This window comes from Coenobita brevimanus, chromosome 33 (assembly GCF_032717465.1).
Source record: "Coenobita brevimanus isolate Jiangsu-jjx chromosome 33, ASM3271746v2, whole genome shotgun sequence".
Classification (NCBI taxonomy): Eukaryota; Metazoa; Arthropoda; class Malacostraca; order Decapoda; family Coenobitidae; genus Coenobita; species Coenobita brevimanus.
The window spans coordinates 31,160,433-31,184,289 of NC_136986.1; positions in this window are offsets into that span (position 1 = coordinate 31,160,433).

Below are 23,857 nucleotides of genomic sequence, written 5' to 3' on the forward strand. Positions count from 1 at the left end.
TTTGGGAAATTAGGACGGGTGTCAAAAGCAGAAGATCGGGAATCCTGGGAGACGATGGCACAAGAAACTGAGTCTGGAATGAGGTGAAGACGATACCAACACCTCATCATTAGCAACTGGCGTCGCAGATCCAAGGGGAGTACACCAGTATCCACCAATAAACTTGGAATCGGGGATGATTTGAATGCCCTGGTTGGCAGATGCACACCAGCATGATGCACAGAATTCAACAACTGGAGATGGGCATCTGTTGCAGAGAAGTAGACCTCACACCCATATTCAGGTTTAGGAAGAATAAGAGACCTATGCAATAGGAGGAGGGTCTGGCGGTCAGCACCCCAAGACGTTTGAGCTAAAACCCTCAAAAGACTCAAGGCTTTAAGACAAGCTGCCTTAACAGAACGAATATGAGGAACCCAGGTTAGTAGTCTATCAAACAGAAGACCCAGAAACCGTGTCCGCACAGGATATTCTCCTACCATAGAGATACAAGTCAGGGTCTGGGTGAACCCCTCGAAGACAACAAAAATGCATAGCCACTGTCTTTGTTGAAGAAAAATGGAAACAGCGAGTTTCTGCCCAGTCAGAAATTCTATTGAGAGCCAGCTGCAACTTTCTCTCTATCAGAGACATTCTAGATGCGGTGAGGGAAATCGAGAGGTCATCGACATATAGTGATCCTCGTACACAGTCAGGAAGCACACTAATGACACTGTTAACCTCTAAATCGCAAGGTTGCTTTTGCCTGACTTGCGTGTCTCGCGGGCATATTCGCGCTCCAACAGACTTTCTAAAAATATTTGCCAAAAATCAGTTATTAGTCTTAGAATATTATAATTAAATATGCATATGGCACATACCTTCAGCTTTCTCCTGGGATGTTTGTTGAGCCTTCGTCGAGTACCGTAGGACTTGTGAAGACCTCTGAAGTTGGGTAACGAAGTCTCCAGTTTACACTTTCCGACAACCCATAATATGATTACCACATGCTGATATTATCACTAGAAACACTATTCTATGATTCTCAAATAGTTTGGAATCCATACTCCAAAAAAAAAAAAAAAACACTGTGAAAGCAATGAAAATTACGAGTGTGTATGACCTTCCCACTTGCGATCGTTCGCCGCTGGTGTTGTCATTTATTATTCATAAAAACACTCACACATTATATTTCGATTATTATATAACACTTATGTATATCTACAGTCTTTATCCATAAGTTTCCTTCAGTAATAGTAGTTTATTGTCACTGTAGGCATTCAATTTCTCTTTCAGTAAAATACGTAGCATTCACTTTCTCGTCCTGTATACTAGCGTTGAGAGTGAATATGTCACTTTCACTTTCACTTTCATAACTCATAGTATTCATACATGCTAGAGTGAAACTTTCACTTTCATTACTTCTAGTATATATACTCGTAATCTTATATTACTACTCATTTACATTTCTATTTTCATTCTCTATTTTATTTACATTTCTATTCTATTTACAGTACACTGTGTTATGCACTGTCACTTGCAGTAACTTATAAAACTATTTTCCACTGTTCACTTATATTTACATTCATTGCTTTCACTTGCTGTTTACACATTATTTACACATTATTTACATTTCCACTTGCACTGTTTTACTCACCAGATAGATCGTAGTCACTGTCTATCATTTTCATTGACAAATTAGCCAGTTCACATTTCACAGCAGTCACTTAGCCCTTTACCCCTTTCCACACGAGGTTTAGTAGGGGGTAGAGCTCACAAGGCCCTTTGCATGGGGCTAAAAAGTGGCAGAATTGGACAGCCGCGAATCCGACGTGCTTTCACCTTGAAAGACGACAGTAAACTGAATACAGTGTGGTGGTCTGCCCAGGGGGAGTGCAATGTTGCCAATGTCAGTGGGGTGACAGCTGCTAATATATACGCTATGAAATGATTGGCAGGAAATCTAGACAATACATAATAAATTAGGTAGTTCCAGGTGAATGTAAATATCACTTAGGCTTCTCCCATCCTTTCTTATATATATTTTTATTATGAGAATAGATTATACGGCATATTTCAAGGGGAAATAAACAGCAAAAATTAGCGAACGAGTGCACGTGAGATGCCGTCAGGTGATAATTAGCCAATTCCAGGTGTATGGCACTATCACTTACCTTATTTCTTTCTTGTATATATTATTTGCTATAAGAATAAGACATAGGGCTTATTTCAGTGGATGAAATAAGTGGAAAATTCCAGGGAAGATTTACTTAGCGTAGCATGGCCGGGCAGGCGAGAGGAGAGGGTAATGGAGGAGAGGTAGGGAGGGGAGTCAAGAACAGGGAGAAATGGCTAAATTGTCAACAATGGATGGGAGTACAGATGAGATTAGGAGTGCTGACCAGTGTTGGACATTGGTAGTACTGATAGATGATACAAGCCACCACTTGAAAGCCCGGGCGAATTCAAAATAACACAGTTGGTTGGTTGATTGAAAATAATTACAATATGGCGGCGCAACTGCCAGGGTCATATGCCGCCGGATGACAAAGTAGAAGACACGGCAAAATAAAAAGTCTATCTATCTATCTATCTATAGCCCGACGCCCTAATCCCGCAAAGGGTGGCCGCAGACAAAACGCCTCCAAGTCACTCTGTCACCCACCATTTGACTCCCCTCCCCCCAACTCACCCCCCCTTCCCTCATATACCTCTCAACTCCATCCCTCCACCTCATCCTCGGTCTACCCCTCCCTCTCCCTCCCTCCACCTCACCTACATACACCCTCTTAGTCAGTCTTTCATTCTTCATTCTCTCCACATGTCCAAACCACCTCAGTGTATTTCTCCTAATCTTTTCAACCACATCCACATCTACCCCACAACGTTCCTTCACTTCTTCATTCGTCAACCTGTCCCTCCACGTCACTCCACATGCTCCTCTCAAGTAACTCATTTCCACTGCTCTCACTCTTGACTTGTTCCCCTCTTGCAATGTCCACGCCTCGCTTCCATACGTCAGGGTAGGGATCACAATACCATCATGCAGTGACTTCTTAACTTCCATACTCACCTCCCTATTTCTCATCACTGCTTTCAGTGTACCGACAACCTTTCTTCCCTGCTGTACCCTTTCACGTACTTCATCCCCCAAAGTTCCATCCTTACTCATGACACTACCCAAGTACTTGAATGCACTCACATTCTCCATATCCTCACCATCCAACCTCACTGCACACACTGTGACTTCATTCCTCTCAAACACCATAACTATACTTTTGTTTACATTAACTTTCAGCTTCCTCCTCCTACACACTGTCCCAAATTCATTCACCAAACCTTGCAACTCCCATTCATCTTCACTCAACAATACTGTATCATCAGCAAACAGCAACACCGGAAGCTTCCAAATCTCACCCTCATTCATTAGGGCCACCCCCACATCCACTGCCCTACCTTGTACTTCCTTTACAACCCCATCCATATATATATTAAACAGCCATGGAGACATTACACACCCCTGTTTCAGTCCCACATTGAGATCAAAGAACTCACTCAGCTCACCATCCACTCGCACCGTAGCCCTAGCTCCCTCGTACATACTCTTCACAGCACTCAACAATTTCCCCTCCACTCCATATATTCTTAATACCTTCCACATACCTTGCCTATCTATTCTGTCATAAGCTTTCTCCAAGTCCATGAAGGCAGCATACACTTTCCTTCCCTTCTCTAGATACTTCTCCACGAAACATCTTAGAACAAATATCTGATCTACACACCCTTTTCCCTTCCTAAATCCCCCTTGTTCTTCTCCGACTAGCTCCTCTGTCATATGCCTAACCCTATCAGTGAGTATTCTACCATATATTTTACCAGTCACACTAAGAAGGCAAATACCCCTATGGTTACCACATACTTCTCTCTCCCCTTTTCCTTTGTACAGAGGAACAATTATACCTGATTTCCAGTCCTCTGGAACCCTTCCCTCTTCCCAAGCCAATCTACACAACTTCCATATCCACTCCACAACAATCTCACCCCCATACCTAAGCATTTCACCACACAGTCCATCAATTCCTGGGGCCTTTCCCAGCTTAATCATCTTCATCGCTTCCACTACTTCCGACCTACTGATCTCTTCCTCCCTCCTCTCATCTCTTCTTCTCCCAGCCATTCCCCAACCACTTATACTCACACTGCTCTCACTCTCTACATTCAACAAATCCTCAAAGTGCTCCTTCCATCTCCTCAATTCTCTCTCTTCTCCACCAACAATCTATTATTCCTATCTTTCACTCCCCTACTATTTCCCCTTTCACACTGCCTTACTTTCTTTACCTCCTTCCAAAACAATTTCTTACTCTCCCTCCATTTCACACTCAGATTCCTCCCAAACTCTTCATCCACTTTCTTCTTACTCTCCTTCACCAGTCTCTTAACCTCCCTTCTCCTGCTCACATATACCTCTCTCTTCTCTCTCTCATCTTCTCCCCTACCTCTACTCGCCAACCATTCACCATATGCTTTCTTCTTTTGTTCCACAGCTCGTTTCACCTCATCATTCCACCATGCTGTCCCTTGCACACCCTTGCATCTCCTCCTCACTCCACAAACCGCCTCACACGCTGCGCTTATCTCTTCCGTGAATATCTTACATACGTCTTCCACCCCTTCCATCTGCTCTAGCTCGTACCTTCCCAATCTTTCTTCCACTATGCTCTTATACTCTGTCCTTTTCTCACTATCTTGCAATTTCTCCACTCTTCTCACAGGAGCTGCTTCCTCCTGTCTTCCCCTTAGCCTCCTCAACCACTTTCTTTGCAGCTCTACCTTGGCCATCACTAAGTGATGGTCCGAGACTCCATTCCCCCACCCTCTCCACACCCTTGCATCCAACACTTGTCTTCTCATTCGCTCATCCACACACACGTAGTCTATCATTGCCTTTCGTTCAACAAGTTCACCATCCATCCTCCTCATTACTCTCCATGTATACCGGTGGATCATCTTATGACGAAAGTAGGTGTTAGCTATTGCCAACCCCTTACCAGCACAGATGTCCACCAAAGCACTACCATTCCCATCTACTTCAGCTGGCACACCCCACTGACTAACCACTCCATCCACTCGTACATTCCCAACTTTGCCATTCATATCTCCAATCAACAGCACTCTCTCGCTCCTCTCAAACTTGTCCATACATGCTTCTACTTTCGCCCAAAACTCATCTTTCACTCTTGCCACTCGATCCTCTGTTGGAGCATACACACATACAATCGCCCATGCTTGTATACCTACTTTCATCCTCACCCATACAGTCCTTGCACCCACTGTTCCATACTCTTTTATATTCTCCTTCCACTTCTTGCTTATCATCAGACATACTCCCTCTCTTGCCCTCTCATTCTCACTGACTCCCGCACATATACCTACACCGTATTCCCATTCTCTCATCCTTTCACCTTTCCATTTAGTTTCAGTCAATCCACATATATCCACTTTTGCATCCTCAAGCACCTGAACAATCTCTCTCTCTTTCACTTCATCATTCACTCCTCTCACATTCCACGTTCCTAGCCTCAGAATGTCCTTTGTCCATTCCTTAGTCGTCAACGTATGGTCCGTCCGGGTCCGAGGCGCTTTATTTGCTTTTTTAGTTAGTTCTTTTTACGGGGTGGGGCACTAACTCACCACCAACCCTTTTAGTCGCCTCGTACGACAAGCAGGGATACTGGGGGAGTATTCTTGAAACCCCCCTACCCCCAGGGGGGGTAGGAATAAAACACTAAAAATAATAAAAGAATAATTTATAAAATAACAATTACTTATAAAAGTGGAAGGAGGCCTGCCTCCTGAAGAAAACTAAAAACATCAGTAAAATCGTTAGAGGCCTCACCAAGCATCGAGGACAAACAGTAGGCACCATCTGCTCCCCCATGCCTATGAAGGAACCTCTGACGCAAGCCCCCCAGACTCGGACACTCGACCAGCAAGTGACGGACAGTAAGGGGAACAAGGCAGTCATCACAGTACGGTTGAGTTTCACCACACATGAGGAACCCATGTGTAAGCCGAGAATGCCCAATGCGAAGCCTAGCAAGAGCCACCTCCAGTCGCCGAGACATAGAGGGAAGAACCCTTGGCACAACCACTCTCTGAAAGGTTTCTTTTAGTTTATTATGAGAAACACCATCCCAGTGTCTCTGCCAACATGTACGAATTGCATACTGCAAGTAAGGTGTTACATCAGAAACAGGAAGTGGGTAGTCAGCTGGGGGCTGTTGAGAAGACGCAGCTTTAGCTAAAGTATCTGCCCTCTCATTCCCCACCACACCAACATGTGCAGGAACCCAACAGAAGTCTACACGGCGGCCACGGCGGCCAAGAAGAAAAAGCCACTCTAAAATTGATAAAACCAATGGATGGGATGCATTAAAAGACTCCAGTGCAGACAAAGCACTACGCGAGTCACTGTAAATCACAAAAACGGATTGGAGGAGAATAAAAATGATTTTAAGAGCATACAAAATTGCAGTCAGTTCTGCTGTATACACTGAAGTAATGCCAGGAAGGCTACCGCCCCTAGTAAAGGAAGGGAAGACAACACCAAATCCTACTCCAGTATCAGTCTTAGACCCGTCAGTATAGACGGGGACAGAACCCTCATGAATGGAGGCATGTTCTAAAAAGAGAGAGAGGGACACCTGAGAGGGCAGTGAGCCCTTTTTTCCAACAACGGACCTACAGAATGTCACGCGAGGGAGTAGCCAAGAATCCACCCTTGGGATCCGATGTGGACAAATTGCCAGTCTTGGGAGAGAGAGGGCTAGCATAACAGACCGGACCCTGTAAACAAATGGCTTTGGGAAATTAGGACGGGTCTCAAAAACAGAAGATCGGGAATCCTGTGAGACAATGGCACAAGAAATTGAGTCTGGGATGCGGTGAAGACGATACCAACACCTCATCATTAGCAACTGGCATCGCAAGTCCAAGGGGAGTACACCAGCATCTACCAACAAACTTGGAATTGGGGATGATCTGAATGCCCCGGTTGCTAGACGAACACCAGCATGATGCACAGAATTTAACAACCGGAGGCGGGCATCTGTTGCAGAGGAGTAGACCTCACACCCATATTCAAGTTTAGGAAGAATAAGAGACCTATGCAAGAGGAGGAGGGTCTGACGGTCAGCACCCCAAGAGGTATGAGCTAAAACCCTCAAAAGACTCAAAGCTTTAAAACAAGCCACCTTAACAGAACGAATATGAGGAACCCAGGTTAATCTTCTATCAAACAGAAGACCCAGAATACGCGTCTCTTCCACACAGGATATTCTTCTACCATAGAGATGCAGATCAGGGTCAGGGTGGACTCCTCGAAGACGACAAAAATGTATAGCCACTGTCTTTGCTGAAGAAAAATGGAAACCGTGTGTTTCTGCCAGTCAGAAATTCTATTGAGAGCCAGCTGCAACTTCCTTTCTATCAGAGATATTCTAGACGCAGTGAAGGAAATCGAGAGGTCATCGACATACAGTGATCCTCGTACACCATCAGGAAGTACACTAATGACACTGTTCATGGCTACAGCAAACAGAGTAACACTAAGGATACTTCCCTGTGGTACTCCATCTTCTAGAGCTCGGGTAGTAGAAAGCACTCCTCCCACTCGCACCCTTAAAATTCGGTTAGATAAAAACTGTTGAATAAAAATAGGCAAGCGTCCACGAATACCAAACTCATGAAGAGAGAGAGTAAAATACCATGACGCCAGGCAGTGTCATATGCCTTCGCCAGATCAAAGAAGACCGTGACCTGGTGTTGGTTAGTGGAGAAAGCCTCAGTGACAGAAGATTCCAAGGACAGTAGTGCATCAGAGGTAGATCGCATTTTTTGAAAACCATACTGAGCAGAGGATAAGAAGTCACCTCTCTCTAAAAACCACACAAGCCTAACACTGACCATCTTTTCCAAAACTTTACATATACAAGACGTCAAAGAAATAGGCCGATAATTCGTCGCCTGTAAGTGGTCCTTACCTGGTTTGGGGATTGGGATAACTACAGCAACACCCCAACAAGCCGGAAACTCCCCAGAACACCAGATCTTATTAAACAGTGAAAGCAAAAACAACAGGGACTCATCAGACAGGTGGCATAAAAAGGCATAAGGAATATCATCATAACCAGGAGAGGAATCATGGCACTGCGACAAAGCCGCCTGGAGTTCAGAAATTGAAAATGAAACATTGTAAGGCTCTCCTCCAGAAGATGCAAAACTGAGACCACGAGACTCTAGGCGCCGACGGTGGCAAGCCGAAGGCGTATCTGCATCCTTCTTTGACACACTGGCAAAATGATCAGCAAGCAACTCTGCAACAGCAAATGGATCAGCCACAGTTCCACCTGCTGCAGATAAAACAGGAGGGAAGTGAACAGTAAATTTTCCTGAAATTTTCCTTACCCGGTTCCACATCCGGGTGATGGAAGTCCTCGAATTGATGGAGGAAACATAATTCTTCCAGGATGAACGCCTGCCCTCCTTTAAAACCCGCCTCATATGAGCTCGTGCCTTCTGATACGCCACCTAATACTGAGGATCCCTAAGGTGATGACGAAGTCGAGAGAAGGCAACTCGTTTGGCTCTCACTGCGGAACTGCACTAAGAGTTCCACCAAGGAACCGGACGTTTAGGAAATTGACCCTTCGTTTTTGGAATAGATAAAAGTGCTGCTGAGTGCAACACGGTATTGAAATATGACACAGCCTCAGTAAGACAGCCAAACTCGTTGACAGAAAGGGAAATGGAACTTAATTCCCTGAAACTTGGCCAGTCAGCCTTATGCAGAAGCCAGCGAGGAAGACGTGGCTGAGGTCCACCAGCACTAGTAGTTAAAAGTAATGGAAAATGGTCGCTGCCATACAGGTCTGGCAACACATCCCAGCTAAATCTAAAACAGCATCAGCTGAGCATAAAGACAAATCAATGGCAGTAAAAGTTCCAGTCTGACTATGGAAATATGTCATTTTATTAGTATTGAAAATGCCTAACTCCTCATCTTCCACTAAAGAGGCCAGCATTACACCCTGAGGGTTGGCCTCACTATTTCCCCATAGAGGATGGTGACCATTCATATCTCCTAGTAACAGAAAGGGAGAAGGAAGGTCATGAATAAGGCGTTCCAGATCCGCCCTTTCAACAGTAGCATTAGGAGGAAGATAAAGACTGCAAACTGTATACTGTCGACGTAAAAACATCCGGACAACAACAGCCTGCAGGGGAGTGGAGATGTCCAGATGACTGTATGGAATATCCTTGCGAAGGAAGATAGCAGCACCTCCATGATGACCTTGGCCTGGCACAGGATCAGAATAAAAGGCATGGTAGCCAGAAGGACCGGAAGGAACAGTATCACCCACCATGGTCTCCTGGATGCACATGCACAGAGGAGTAGATTGAGAAACAAGATGACACAGTTCCTCATAGTTTCCACGTAAACCCCGACAATTCCACTGGATGATAGAACCCATAATGGAGGAATGATGATTAAGTGCGGGACTGTACACCTGACGAGCGAGCAGGTTTGGATTGATGCTTATGAAGACCCTTCACAGGAGCCTGCCTAGCACCAGAAACCCGCACCCTCTGTCTAACATCTGAAGACGGACGTGAGGATGGGGAAGTAAGTTTTACAACACTCCTTCTTGGAGTGGGCATACCAGTTTGTTTGGTAAGTGGCTTGGGGGCTGTCTTTGGAGGTGTAGGACGGCCAGTGCCCCCACCAGAAGCCCCAGAAGTGGAAGTAGAGCCCACAGGTCTAGAGTCATTTGAGGAGGCCATCCTATGCTTCAGATCTGAAGCACCAACAAGTGGTCCAACATCCCCAGGTGGGGACTGGACCAGAGCTGAACTATCAGCTTCAGCAGTCTCCTGGCTAGATCCCTCAGCCTGCTGAACAGAGGGAACAAGAGAGGTGACAACAGAAGGGTCAAGAACAGAGACTTTAGGTGGCCGGTCTTCATGTTCAGAGGACTCTGATGAACTACGGTGACGTTTACCAGGTAAAGATGGAGCCTCGGGCATACTGGCTTCAACGGGAGAAGAGGTCCGGTCAATGTTGTCGTCTGCCACCACCACAGAAGTGTGCAAGGCGTCAGCCGCCGAAGTGGGGGCAGAAACAGTCGGAGTAGCGGTCAGGCAAGCATCATTCTCACCAACAGTAGTAACCATGGGGACAGCATTCTGTATATCATGAGCTGAAGGAATGGGTACTGGAATACGTCGAGGCTGCCTCTGAGATACAGGGCGGCGCACAGACACTCCAGTAAGGACAGCGGCATAAGTAATTCCGGGCTGGAAAAAGCGAGTCTGGGCTATCTTCTTAGCTTCAAGAAACGAAACCCTCTCAGTCGTTCGAATAGACAAAATCTCCTTTTCTAGACAGTAGCGTGGGCAGTTTTTAGAATTTACAGCATGCGGACCCCCACAGTGATAGCATTTAAGGGGGCCTGGACAGTCATTGGTATGACTTTGTCTGCCACAAGAGACACATATAGCAGGAAGGCCAGCCTGTGCATGACAGCAAAAGCGGCTAACATGGCCATAACCTTGACAGTGGAAACAACGCTTTGGGGTTGGCACATACGGCTTCACTGGAAGAGATAGCCAAGCAAGTTTCACCGATGCAGGCAAAGTTAGTCTATTAAAGGTCAGGAACAAGGTCGGAGTAGGGGTCAGGACACCATCTATTTTCTTCTGTAGATGCTCAGCTTTGACAACACCTGATGACTGCAATTCCTCCAACAACCATCCCTCTGAATATCGGAGTAGGTCACGAGAAAATATGACGCCCTTACAACTGTTGAAAGAAGCATGTGGTACACAGCAAATACCAGAACCCGAGACAGACTTCAGAGCCATGAGACTGGAGCTCTCTTCTGGGGAGGACACCTCAACCAGAATGCTTCCGTCTACCTGTGTCGAGATTTTCGGTTCCCTCCCACATGTAGAAACTATGGCCCGGTGCAGGTCAAAAATATCAATGTCTAGCACTGACGACCCCTCAGAGGATTTCATTACCAGATATTTGGTGTATATTACAGGCTCAGACTCATCAAGACCTTGCCTCATAGCCCCACCAACCCGACGTGACCGCCTCCCAGTCCCATCTGATCGCCGGGGTAGAGGAGGATAAATGCCACGGGTCTGCAAAGGCTCCAGAGCGGCAATATGTGAGGTGGAGTCCGAAGAATGGCCAGGGACAGATGCCGTGTCGTCAACAAGAGGTTTGTCATGATGCTCCATGTACCACTAAAAAAAAACTTCATTTCCCCACCCCCCAACCCACCATGGAGCCCAACAGGGGGAGGCCATATGTCAGGGACAGAACCACTGACGACCCCAGGGGTAGCAGAGGATTATACGCAGGTAACCACTGGGGGACCTGGACAAGGGTGACTCCAGGACAATAGGAGCCACCAGGCCCCCCAGTGCCCACTTGACCCTAGCCAACGGATGACCAGCCGCTTGACCTGGTCGGGCCCAACCAGGCCGCCCGTCTAGCCAGAATAAGGGACCAAAGAGGTGTATTGCTAGCTGCAGGACGCACCGTGCAGCATCACTCAACCTCCAGGACTCCCATCTCCCAGCATTACGGGATGCCACGCACGGCAAACACGTGGGGAGGCAACAGTCCCGCCCTAGATGGCAAGTGGGCAGGGACTAGCATCACCAGCAGGCCTCCTCCACCAGTGATGTAGGGGGTGCTTGGTCCACGACACTGACAAATGCCGAACCCTACAAAGGTAGGCATGCCTCCAAAGTAGGTGGCACTGCCAGCCACGCTTCAAGCCCTGCCACCACGTCAAGGTGACCCCCCCTCAGCGGGGCCAAGGAGTAGGAAAGGGGGTGGAAGTTGGCTGATAAGGGTTTCTAGATCAGCACGTATAACAGGAACGGAAGGTGGAAGGTACAGATAACAGATGGTATAGCACCTCCCAACATGCATCTGTACGGCTAGAACTTGAAAGGGGGACTGAATCTCAAAGGAAATAAAGGGGACATCAGAACGGCACAAAATTGCACATCCACCACTGTGACCACCAGGAGGAGATGCATGGAAGGCCTTATACCCCCTAATGGAAGGGAACTGTCTGTCCCCCACCATTGTCTCCTGAAGACACACACATAGTGGGTTCAGTGCAGAGAGTAATAACTGCAATTCCTCCCAGTTTGCCATGGCACCTCTACAGTTCCACTGAAGACAGATTGGTACCGATTGAGCCATAGTGATTAGTATTAAATATTATGAACTTAGAAAGCTATGTAGCAACCTCGTTGGGAAGGGAGTGAAAGCCCTTCTTCCTAGGCGTGGAGCTCTGCCTCACCAACCGAGAAGGCAATGAAGATTTAGTGTTTCCACGGGTGGAAGTACCCTTACCCCGAGACATGTCCCGCCCATCGCCAGAATGAGTCCGAAGCACAGAGACCTTCTTGGAAGACCCACGTGCCCCGTCCGCACATCCATGTGAGGGTTCAGCTGGCACCTCGGGGCCGACCGAACCACCCCCTCAACCAAATCATCCAAAGGTTGGCCGCTGGGTGACGGATCAGAGGGAGCAAGTGACTGAGCTCTATGAGTATCTAAAGACCCAGGCCCCACCACACCTGAGGAAGAGGCAGGGACGGGAATCCTAGAAGGGCCATCATGAACACCCACAGACTTAGACGCCACCACTGGCTTGGTTGTCGAGTGAAGAGCCCCCTCAGAATCCTCATGTGGTACAGAAGTTTGAACCTTAGAAGGGGAGTCACCCAAAAACTCCTCACTCCTTTGAGGTTGGCAGATGCAACCTCCATCTCTGCACCAGAACTTAAAGCATTAGAAACTATAGTGCCACATTGTAAAGAAGAGTGAGCAACAGTAGCAGAGTGGACAGATGGTACAGGAGCAGCAGTCGGTACGGAAGTAGCAGCTGATACAGAAGTATGAGAGACGCTGGTTTTTTTGGATATGTCAGGACAAGGATGCACAGGAAGGACATCGGGGTTTTTGGATGTGTCAAAGCAAAGTGTAGCATCGACACGGGTGTTTGTCACAGGAGGAACCGGAGGAACTGGGATGGGGGAGGCACTCCCAGACGCTGGAAGAACCACCACAGAGGGGACACCCCCAGAGACAGGAGGCACCTCCTTGGAGGAAGCACAGCTGCTTCCAGGCTGCACTCCCTCAGTGGAACCCCCCGGACAAGAAGGCCGGGAAGTAGAACCCCGAGAATTTGATGGGGCAGTGTGTGATGGCAGGGGCACCTGCCGGGTAGCTTTATGGCGAGACAGCGCAGCAGCAAAGGTAACCCCAAGGCGAATGGACCGCTCCCTTACCCTGGCCTTTGCCTCAGAAAACGAAATTTTCTCCTTCATTTGGACAGAAATGATCTCGTATTCATATTTGTATACTTCTCAATCCCTTGAGGAGGCTGCATGTGCTCCTCCACAGTTCAAACATTTAGAGGGTTGAGAACAATCATCTATACCATGAGAAATTCCACCACAATTTCCACAGACCTCAGGAAGGCCAGACGCTTCCCGCCTGCAAGAACGGCAGACATGACCAAATCTTTGACAATAATAGCATCTTCTAGGTCGGGGAACATAAGGTTTAACTTTAGTTTCCACCACGCAGCAGTGATAACCTCCGGCAAGGTAAGACGGTCAAATGTCAAGATAAGAGTGGGCGTGGGGGTTAAAACCCCATCAACCTTCTTCATAATTCTCTGTACTCCTACAACACCCTGAGGAGCCAGCCCCTCTAAGAGGGAAGAATCAGAATATGAGATCAAGTCACGAGAATACACAACCCCTCGGGACTGGTTCAGGACCAAATGACAAGAGGCAGATACAGGATAACCAGCAACCACAGTTAGAGACTGGATGCGTGAACTCTCCTCTTCATTCCTGGCTTCTAACAATAGAGAGCCATTGCCCTGCAAAGAGACCTTGGGGGTAAATCCACATGCTGTTACTAGACCACTGTGAATCTGAAAACAATTCAGGTTCCGGAAGGAAGTACCATTATCCATTTTGATGACTATGTATTTTGTGTAAGAGTGATTTACAAAAACACCAGGTAACAGCTCCATAGAATAGGCATCGTGATTCACAGTTTTAGCAGATGACCCGGAGGGTACAGGGTCGTCGGCCAGAGAGTGACCAGTTGATGCCGACTCGTTCGGCTGGTCACCGACCACACGAGTGGGTAAAGAAATTTTCTGTGTATCCATACATCAGTGAAAAAAAAAAAAAAATGGCACCAGGAGCCAAGGGAAACCGCCTACCAGGGAGTGAGGGGACCGAGCGCAGTCTGATGGGAGTGGGGTACCTTGTCCCCAGAGGGTGTCCCAAAAAGGACACCCGTGCTACGAAAGTTTGCTCCCACTAGTGCAAAGACCCCATTCCCCAACACCCCCCAGCCCAGACACCCAACCAACCAACTAAGGACAGCACCGACGCGATCCCTCTGGAGGGCGGTACCGATGACCCATATGGGTAACCTACGTTTTGGGAAGCGCTTAGTCAGACCCCTCACCCACAACCCTACCCGCATGGGAGACCCTGCCAGATGTCTCTACATCCACGGGCAGGCTTGTGGGATCACAGGGGCACACAAGCCCCACCACCACGACAAGGTGGTTGCCCACGGGGGGGCGCCAGTGCGGGGGACAAAGAACAGGTGAATAGGATGAACTAGTGAGTAAAATGGGAAAGTGATCGCTAACCAAACAGGTATCCAGTACAGACCAGGTAAAATCTACAGACAGAGATGGTGAGCAAAGAGAAATATCAAGACAAGAAAATGTATGAGTGCGAGGATCATGATGTGTAAATGAGCCAGAATTAAGAATGTGGAGATCGTGATTAGACAGAAAAAAATCAAGTAAGCGGCCTCTAATAGAAATGGCATTATCACCCCATAAGGGATGCCTGCAATTGAAGTCGCCCAGTAGCAATATAGGCGGAGGCTATCTATCTATTGCCAGACGCCTCAATCCCGTTTGGGGTGGCCACAAACAAATCGCCTCCAAGTCGCCCTGTCCCCCGCCATTTCACTGCCCTGCTCCCAACTCACACCCCCCTCTCTCATATACCTCTCCACCCCATCCCTCCATCTCATCCTCGGCCTCCCCCTCCCTCTTCCCCCCTCCACCTCACTCACATACACTCTCTTCGTCAGTCTTTCACCCTCCATCCTCTCCACATCGCCAAACCACCTCAGTGTGTTTCTCATAACGCTTCCTATCACATCCACATCCACACCACAACGCTCCTTTATATCCTCATTCGTCAGCCTGTCTCTCCACGTGACTCCACAGGCTCCTCTTAAATAACTCATTTCCACTGCTCTCACTCTTGTGTCCTTCCAACAACGTCCAAGCTTCACTTCCGTACGTTAGAGTTGGTATCACAATACTGTCATGTAGTAACTTTTTCACTTCCATGCTCACTTCCCTGTTTCTTATCACTGCTTTCAAGGAACCAGCAACCTTTCTTCCCTGCTGTACCCTTTCAAGCACTTCACCCTCCAAATCTCCATCGTTACTCATCACACTACCCAAATACTTAAACGTACTCACATTTTCCAATTCCTCACCATCTAACCTCGCTGTACATTCACTAACTTCACCTCTCTCAAAGACCATCACTTTACTCTTCCCTACATTCACCTTTAGGTTCCGTTTCTTACACACTCTCTCAAACTCATCCACCAAGCCTTGCAGCTCCCCTTCGTCTTCACTCAACAACACAGTATCATCTGCAAACAACAGTACAGGGAGTTTCCAAACATTATCCTCTCTCACCAGGGCCACTCCAACATCCACTACCCTACCTTGTACCTCTTTTATTACCCCATCCATGTACAGATTGAACAACCATGGAGACATGACACATCCTTGTTTCAAGCCAACGTTCAAAGAGAAAAATTCACTTAGTTCACCATCCACATGCACTGCAGCCTTCGCACCATCGTACATACTCTTCACAGCATTCAACAACTTCCCATCTACTCCATATATTCTTAACACTTTCCACAATCCTTGTCTATCCACCCTGTCATATGCTTTCTCCAAATCCATGAAAGCCGCATACAACTTGCGTGGAGGTGCAAGTGATAAAAGACATGAAAGCTCTGGGAAATCTATGGGGAAGGAAGGTGACAAATAGAGTGAAATAATAGTGATCCAGCAATGGAAGAAAACCCTTACTATAGTGCACTTAAGTGACGAAGAAACTGAAGAAGGTTCATGGGGGAGTGTACTGTGAATGAAGATCAATGATTTAGAAATCGAAGAAGGCGTACTAATGAAAACATAACCTGGGATTTAAGCAGGAGGGATGGAAAGACGGGTTTCTTGGAGACACACAACCAATGGGCAATACTTGGCAAGGAGGCATCAAAGTTAAAAGCGATTCATATTAAAACTTCGAATGTTCCACTGATGTACGGAAGCCATAATACTAACAGATAAAATAAAATAAAGTCCAATAAAATAAATATAAAAGCACTAAAAAATAAAGGTAAAACCAAGGACATCAGAAACTAATTGTGGAACACAATAACCAGGGAGGGGCAATCACAATTCGCGACAGGCTAGTATGGGGGAAGGAACAGAAGTGGGGGAAGGCAAAATGACTGGAGGAGCGTCATTGGGAACAACAGAAAGGGAGGGAGTTATTGACGGATTAGGGGAGGGAGGAACAGGAGTAGGTGGTAGGGGATCTGGCACTGGATGTACCTCCACACGTCTGCATGACCCATGAGAACACCCCGAAACAACTGGTGTTGAGGGGAGACACAAATTTTGAGCAGAACTTCTGACAGATGATATCCCCACACTAGACTTGGTGGGTCGAGAAACACACGGAGGCGGTGAACACTGCCGTTTCAGTCTGTTTAGAGAGGGAGGTGTTGTTGTCCGGGAAAAACCAGGTCACAAGCAAAGGGCAAAGGACGAGGATGAGGTAGGGTGAAAATAAGGGATTTGAGGAGTACCAGAACGGTGGTTAGAAGGCTGTTTACTGGAGTATGAAGCAGGGGAAGGGGGGACATGACAGGGAGGACGGAGAGATTGTTTCGGTGGAACAAACAAGGATCGACTGAACGTGGCAGGCTGAGCGTGAACTCCGTTTGTGGCCATAGGCAATTGGCCATCTGTAGACAAAGTCAGTGAGGTAGAAGGTGGACAATTCTGGGCAACGGGCGAAGGGGTCGAGGGGACAGTTGTGGCGACAGAGAAAGTCAATGCTGGTACATGTGAAGCTGTACAAGGAGCAGGGGTCGAGGAGCAAGTAGGGGTCTTGACCGACCAACGGATACGGCCTGCATATGTGGAACAATCATCAAATCCCATACTTCAGACAATCTGGCGGGCCTCCCTAAGTGACATTGGATCACGGGCACGAGTACGAGAAACCTCGCACTCAAATAGGTATGTGGGACAAGAACATATGTAGGAGAGATGGCCACCTCCACAATTGGGACAACGACATGCAGCAGCAGGCAGTCTGCTTCAGCATGATCAGGCTGAGCACACCTGGGGCAAACAGCCACGGAGCGACACCACTTACTGGGATGGCCATAGCGCCAACATGATCGGCACTGTCGAGGAGAATCAGTATACTCTCTCACTGATAACTTAATGCCACTAATAATCACATAGTTCGAGTTGAGATCGTGAATCAAACGTGACCTTAGCTATATTAACTGGATGTGTACGGTTTCCTCTCGGTGGAATGGTGTAACATAGGACAGACTGAACATCATGCCCCAACTCCTGGGCGGCTTGGATATGTGACGAACAGTCAGAAAATTCCCTGTCACCTAATCGTACATATGGGGGGACAACGACAGTATCAACAACAGAATTTAGGCGTAAATCCCTGGAAGCCGGAATGGGAGCACCAGTGTTATTTAATAAGGTAGTCATGGCATCAGCCTGGGCTTTATTCTGAACAGTAACTATACGAGACCCATCATGTAGGGAACGAAATGTCACATCCTTCCCAACATGACGGAGTAAAAGTAGATGGAACTCCAAATCATCGAGGCTAGAGGAGCATGAGGGGGAATGGTGAAATATTTGGTCCAGTTCTGGGGGTCAAATAACGAAGATGAAAATGAATGACTGGTTTTAGATAAAATGGAAGGACGAATGCGTGAGGAAAAAACAGTAGCAATGGACTTTGGGTGGTGGAGATTTGAAACAGAGGAGCTCGGTGTCGAGGCAGAGAGGGATTCATAAGGTTGTAGAGTGGCAATGTTGGAAGGGTTGGATACAGGGGGAGCAACTGAGACAGTGACGGCTGGTGTAGTATGGTAGTCGGTAGGCATAGTTGATGTAGTTGGTAAGTGTTCATCAAGAGAAGTGTCCATAAGCGGTTCAGAGGTCGTCAACGAATTAGGCATGGGAGGCAGTGGTAAGGGGGCCCCTCCCGAAGCCCCTGCATTCTCTGCTTCGAATAGCCAAAATGAGGTCTGACTAAGAGAGGCAGGCAGAGACGTCAGCAGCTCGCCAAGGTTCAGTGTGGACTGAGGAGAGAGAGAGAGAGAGAGAGAGAGAGAGAGAGAGAGATGGAAGGAAGGGGGGGGAGTGACTGAAGCAGTAGCGATCAGGTGTACCAACTCTTACTGCGTATTCATAGTTTCTGTTTCAGTGTAGTTTCGGAGGGTATCGAAGCATGGAGTGCTGATAACTATTTCAGTGGGTGTACAGTTGAGCAAGTAGAAAGTGCGAAAAAAATATTAGGGTATATGCATTCGTCTGGCAGTTCCCTGTAGAAAGTCCACGTATCTTTATGAATGAATCGCTCAGAACCTAGAGCCTGTGTAAGGTGGACCGTGATTGGGTGAACTTTTGAGTGGTGGTGAAGCAAATATTCTCATCATATTATACGTAAGTCAAGGTTAATAAGTAATAAGTGGCACGAAACAATGTATAGAGAATACTACAGCATTTAAAGATCGAACGTGGAGCATAATAGAGTAAGAAACGTCAGCAATCTGTAAAACGTAACTGGCAACATAGCACAGAATAGCAGCATGTCAGCTGGTAGTTTCGTTTATTCATAATATTCGAAGCAGTGAAAACGAAGTCTAGTGAATCAGATTAATCGATGTTGACCTGTAACGAAGAAAACCGGCAATGCTTTCTTTAACGAATGTAATACTGGTATTACATTTCATCATTTACAAGGGTTATTATCATCTGTGACAAATGATATCTGTTAATATGTATAGACAGTAAATTAATACTAAACTATTTGTTGGCTTACTACCTTTTATATTTTACCAAATATATTATACTGAAGTAAGAAGAGAGAAGACTGTACTAAGCCAGTAAGACCTTGTAGCACAAGGGAGAAGGAAATAGAGAGGGACAGCAACACGAGGAAAAAAAAGAGAGAAACGAGGGACAGTTGATGAGCTGAAAAGGGTTGATTCGGGACCAAAGGGGTGCCAAAACCCTTTAAGTATAGCAAACGTCTCTGCAGACAATACTCCCTCACGGGGCTCATTTTCAGTATAAATGCATTGCATTAGAAATGCAGGAATATAGTAAGATAATTAGCAACATTCATATATTATGAGATGGTTATCTTAAAATTCTTCCTAGCAGCTCCACTTAATTATTTTCACGTCCATGAGGTGCATAAGACATCGTTCTGTAACATCAAACAGGGACTAGGTAATCAAATATTCGGTTTCAATTTGCAGCACCTAACCAACACCGATCCCTCCCCCACAGTGTTTAGAGGAGATGGTAGGAAAGAGACAACGATGAAGACAGTGGAATGAAGAGGCTACCAAATGGGTAACTAGCGTCAATTAACTCTGGCAGCCGTGGGGTTGTTTGTCATCTGAATACATAGATATGTTGCTTTGTAGGAGAAGTTGTTAAGAGCCGTCCACACTCTCGCCTACCGGGCAGTAACTGGCGGACTGTGCCCTTATCGGGCACAGTCTGTCAAGCATGACTGTGATGTTGTCCAAACTGCTGAGTAGCTGGTCACGCAGTAAAATCGACCAATAGTCAGTAGGTGGTCGGCAGCGATTGGGTGCATGATCATGCGCAATTCAGTTGAAAAGAAAAAAAATAACTTGGTAGAGCATAAAATTTGTTGCAATTGTAAAAAAAAATGAAAACAATGAAGAGTGCAGAAAAACAGTACTGTTAAAGAGGCAACTCTGAGGATGGCAAGGTCCTTGGCTCATACCCGGCGCCAGACCACCGGGAAATGTCTGATGAGTTCCCTTAACAACGGGCACTGGCTGTCCGCTGGTTTGGCCATTAAAGTTGCAACAAAGTGTTTGATGACGGGCTTTAAGATCATATGATTGCTCTGATATGTTGCTTAGTTTATCTGTGTATCGCTTACCGGCATCACTGTCGATTGCCAGGATGTTTACCGTGTGCGATATAGCTGAGGGATGAGCACGACGCTGATTCCAACACATATCTCACAACGGTTTTATCTTCTTTTATCTTTTCCAAGAAAATTAATCGCAGTCATTAATATGACATGTTTTCTTATGTGGTGAATATGAATACAGGGATGGCATGGTACAGGAATCAACTATGAGGGTTTGTTTTTGCCAAACATATATATATATATATATATATATATATATATATATATATATATATATATATATATATATATATATATTGTTACATAGCCCATGATTTCATCATCCTTTGTGTAATTTTGACGCACAATATGCTGCATGTTTGATCACGATCGTGTTCTGCCTCAGTCCCCCCCTTCTACCGTTATAGTAGAGTAAGTCGTTCTCTCTGTTATTCAGAGCAGGATTCTCAACTCTTTGTCCCCATGGCTTCATTTGCGCGTCCTTCTTACAAGTTGTATCAAGCTCTGCTGGCCCCTATATAATGAGCTCAGTCTCTGCATCATTGCCACTTAGATCTCCTCCTCATTTTGTTCACATCTCTGTCCTCCCCTGTACAGTTATTATTATTGTGAATTTCTCAGGAAGTCTCCAACCATCTAGCGGCTGTGTGATTTGAGTATGGGTGTTATTGCATTTTGTTCTTGTACTGTATAGCATAAGGTTAATTCTTAGGCCTAGTGAGGTTTTTTGATTAATGTTGGGTTTTATGTCAATCAATTTTGATAATAGTTTGTATCTGTAATAATTTATCTTGCATTAACTGAGCATTACCCGGTGTATTTTCATTTTATCAGGGCTGACTTAGATAAATTTACTCTTGCTAATTTCGTGTTAATAGAGGCTATTGCAGTTAACCATATATTTAACCTGTTTTTGCCATTACATTATCCTTATGAGTCCTGAATGTTTTGTTGTTAGTTTGAGCATTAAACTTTAACTTGTAATTTTACCTAACTCTTTTGTTTTGAACCTGGAACTTTACGGGACAGTAGTGATTTTTAGTATTCTCACTTAAAGTGTACATTATCTTTCTCTGTTCCATAACATAAATTTGGCGACCTCTCATCAGGATATTCGGGATATTATCATAAGGATATTGCTTGATATTTTGTGACTGTTACTTATTCATGATGTCTACTATTACTACACTTGATGAAGCCAAAGATTTTTTGTCAAATGCGCAAACAGTGTGTGATGTAGAAAACAGAACAAAGAATGAACTTAAGCTTGTTGCTCAACAATTGGGAATTGCAGTTCACTCTCATCATTCTAAAGATCAAATTGTTTGCATGATTAATAAAAGCTTGTTTAATGTAACTCCTCCAAATGAGCAAACGCAGATTGAATTAGCTAAGTTACAGCTAGCCCTGCAGGAGGCTCGTGTTAAGGAGGCTGAATTTCAAGCACGTGCTAAGGAGGCTGAGTCTCAGGCTAAGGAGGTGGAGTCTCAGGCTAAGGAGGCGGAGTCTCAGGCTAAGGAGGCGGAGTCTCAGGCTCGTGTTAAGGAGGCTGAATTTCAAGCAAATGCTAAGGAGGCTGAATCTTAGGCTCGGATTCAGGAGGCAGAAATACAGGCTCAGGCACAAATTGAACTTGCTAGGATTCAGGCAGACCATGAGTATCGCATGAAACAAGGTGGAACTGGATCATCTAGCTCTGATGATTTTGATGTGGCTAAAAATGTTAAACTTGTCCCTCCTTTTAATGAATCTGATTTAACAAAGTATTTTCAGTTGTTTGAGAGGGTAGCTACAGGTTATAATTGGCCTAAAAAGTATTGGCCAGTACTCCTTCAAACTGTTCTCACCGGTAAAGCTCAAGTAACTTATGCATCTTTGCCTCAGGATCAATCTGATAATTATGATGTAGTTAAGAGCTTGATTCTTAAGGCCTATGAGCTTGTTCCTGAAGCCTATAGAGTAAAATTTAGGACAACTTACAAGCAAGATAAGCAATCCCATGTTGAGTATGCAAAAATCAAAGAAGATCTGTTAGAGCAGTGGTTAAATTCTAAGAATGTGGATTCTGATTTTGGTAAATTTAAGCAGATGATTTGCTGGAGGACTTCAAGAGGTGTATTTATAAAGATGTAAGCCTTTATCTTGATGAGAAAAGAATAGATAATTTGTCTGATGCTGCAGTTTTAGCTGATGAATATGTTCTCACTCACAAGAGATATTTTAGAGAAAAAGGGAAAGCTGAGAGTAAGTACGTTGCTCTACCTCAGAGTACAGGGAACAGGAAAGAGAATAAAGATGATGTTTCTCAGGAAGTAAATACCAGCTTCACCTCTAGATTTCAGAAAAGTAAATGTACTTATTGTGGTAAGCTTGGTCATACTACGGAGAAATGTTTCAGGAGACAGCGTGATGTGAACAAAAAGGAGTCTTTAAATATTCAGTCAATTGGTCTAGTGTCCACCCTTGAGAGTTCCCAGATTTCTTTAACCGAGTTAACTGAACCTGCTTTGAGGGGTAACGTAAATTCTCATGATGGAGCTCCTCTTTGGAGCAGTAACGTGGGTGACACTCTCAAGAGTTCATGTGCTAATTTCCTGTTTGATGGTTTTGTCAGTCCTCTGGACAGTAATGACAGGAAATCAGTTAAAATATATCGTGACACAGGTGCTTGCCAATCCCTTATGCTGACCAGTGTTCTAGGCTCTAATGTTAATTCCTCTGATGAAACTGTAATCTTACAAGGTGTAGGGAATAATTACTTCTCTGTCCCTCTGTGCAGAGTGAATTTAGAGTCTAGTTTTGTTAATGGTTCTGTTATGGTTGGGTTGGTTGAGACACTCCCAATGTCAGGTGTAACTTTCTTACTTGGAAATGATATTGGTGGAAGTCAAGTGTGTCCAGCTCCTCAGTTGTCTAGTGAGCCAGTGGCTGCGGCCCAGGATTGTGATGTCCCTCATGTGTTCCCTGCATGTGCTGTCACTAGGGCTAAGTCTAAAGTTACTGGTGATTTAGAGGATAATGATGATGATGATGGTATCCTAGCTGACATTTTTCTTGCTAATTTGGACCACTCACCAGATGAGGCAGTACCCCGTAGTGTTGATAATTTGTCTCGTCAAGAGTTGGTTGAGTTGCAGGTTGCTGACCCTGAGTTGAAAGGTCTAGCTAACTCTGCTTACAGTGAAGAAGAGTCAGCCGGTGCTTCTACTTGTTATTATGTAAAGTCAGGAGTACTTATGAGGAAGTGGAGACCCCCAACAGCATCAGCCGACTGTGAATGGGAGGTTGTACATCAAGTTGTCATCCCTCGTGTTTGTAGGCAGGATATCATTAGAGTGGCTCATGATTCCAGTTTGGCAGGACACCTTGGAGTGAGGAAGACTGTGGCACGCATTTTGAAACACTTCTACTGGCCAGGTATCTTCAGGGATGTTTCCTGGTATTGTAA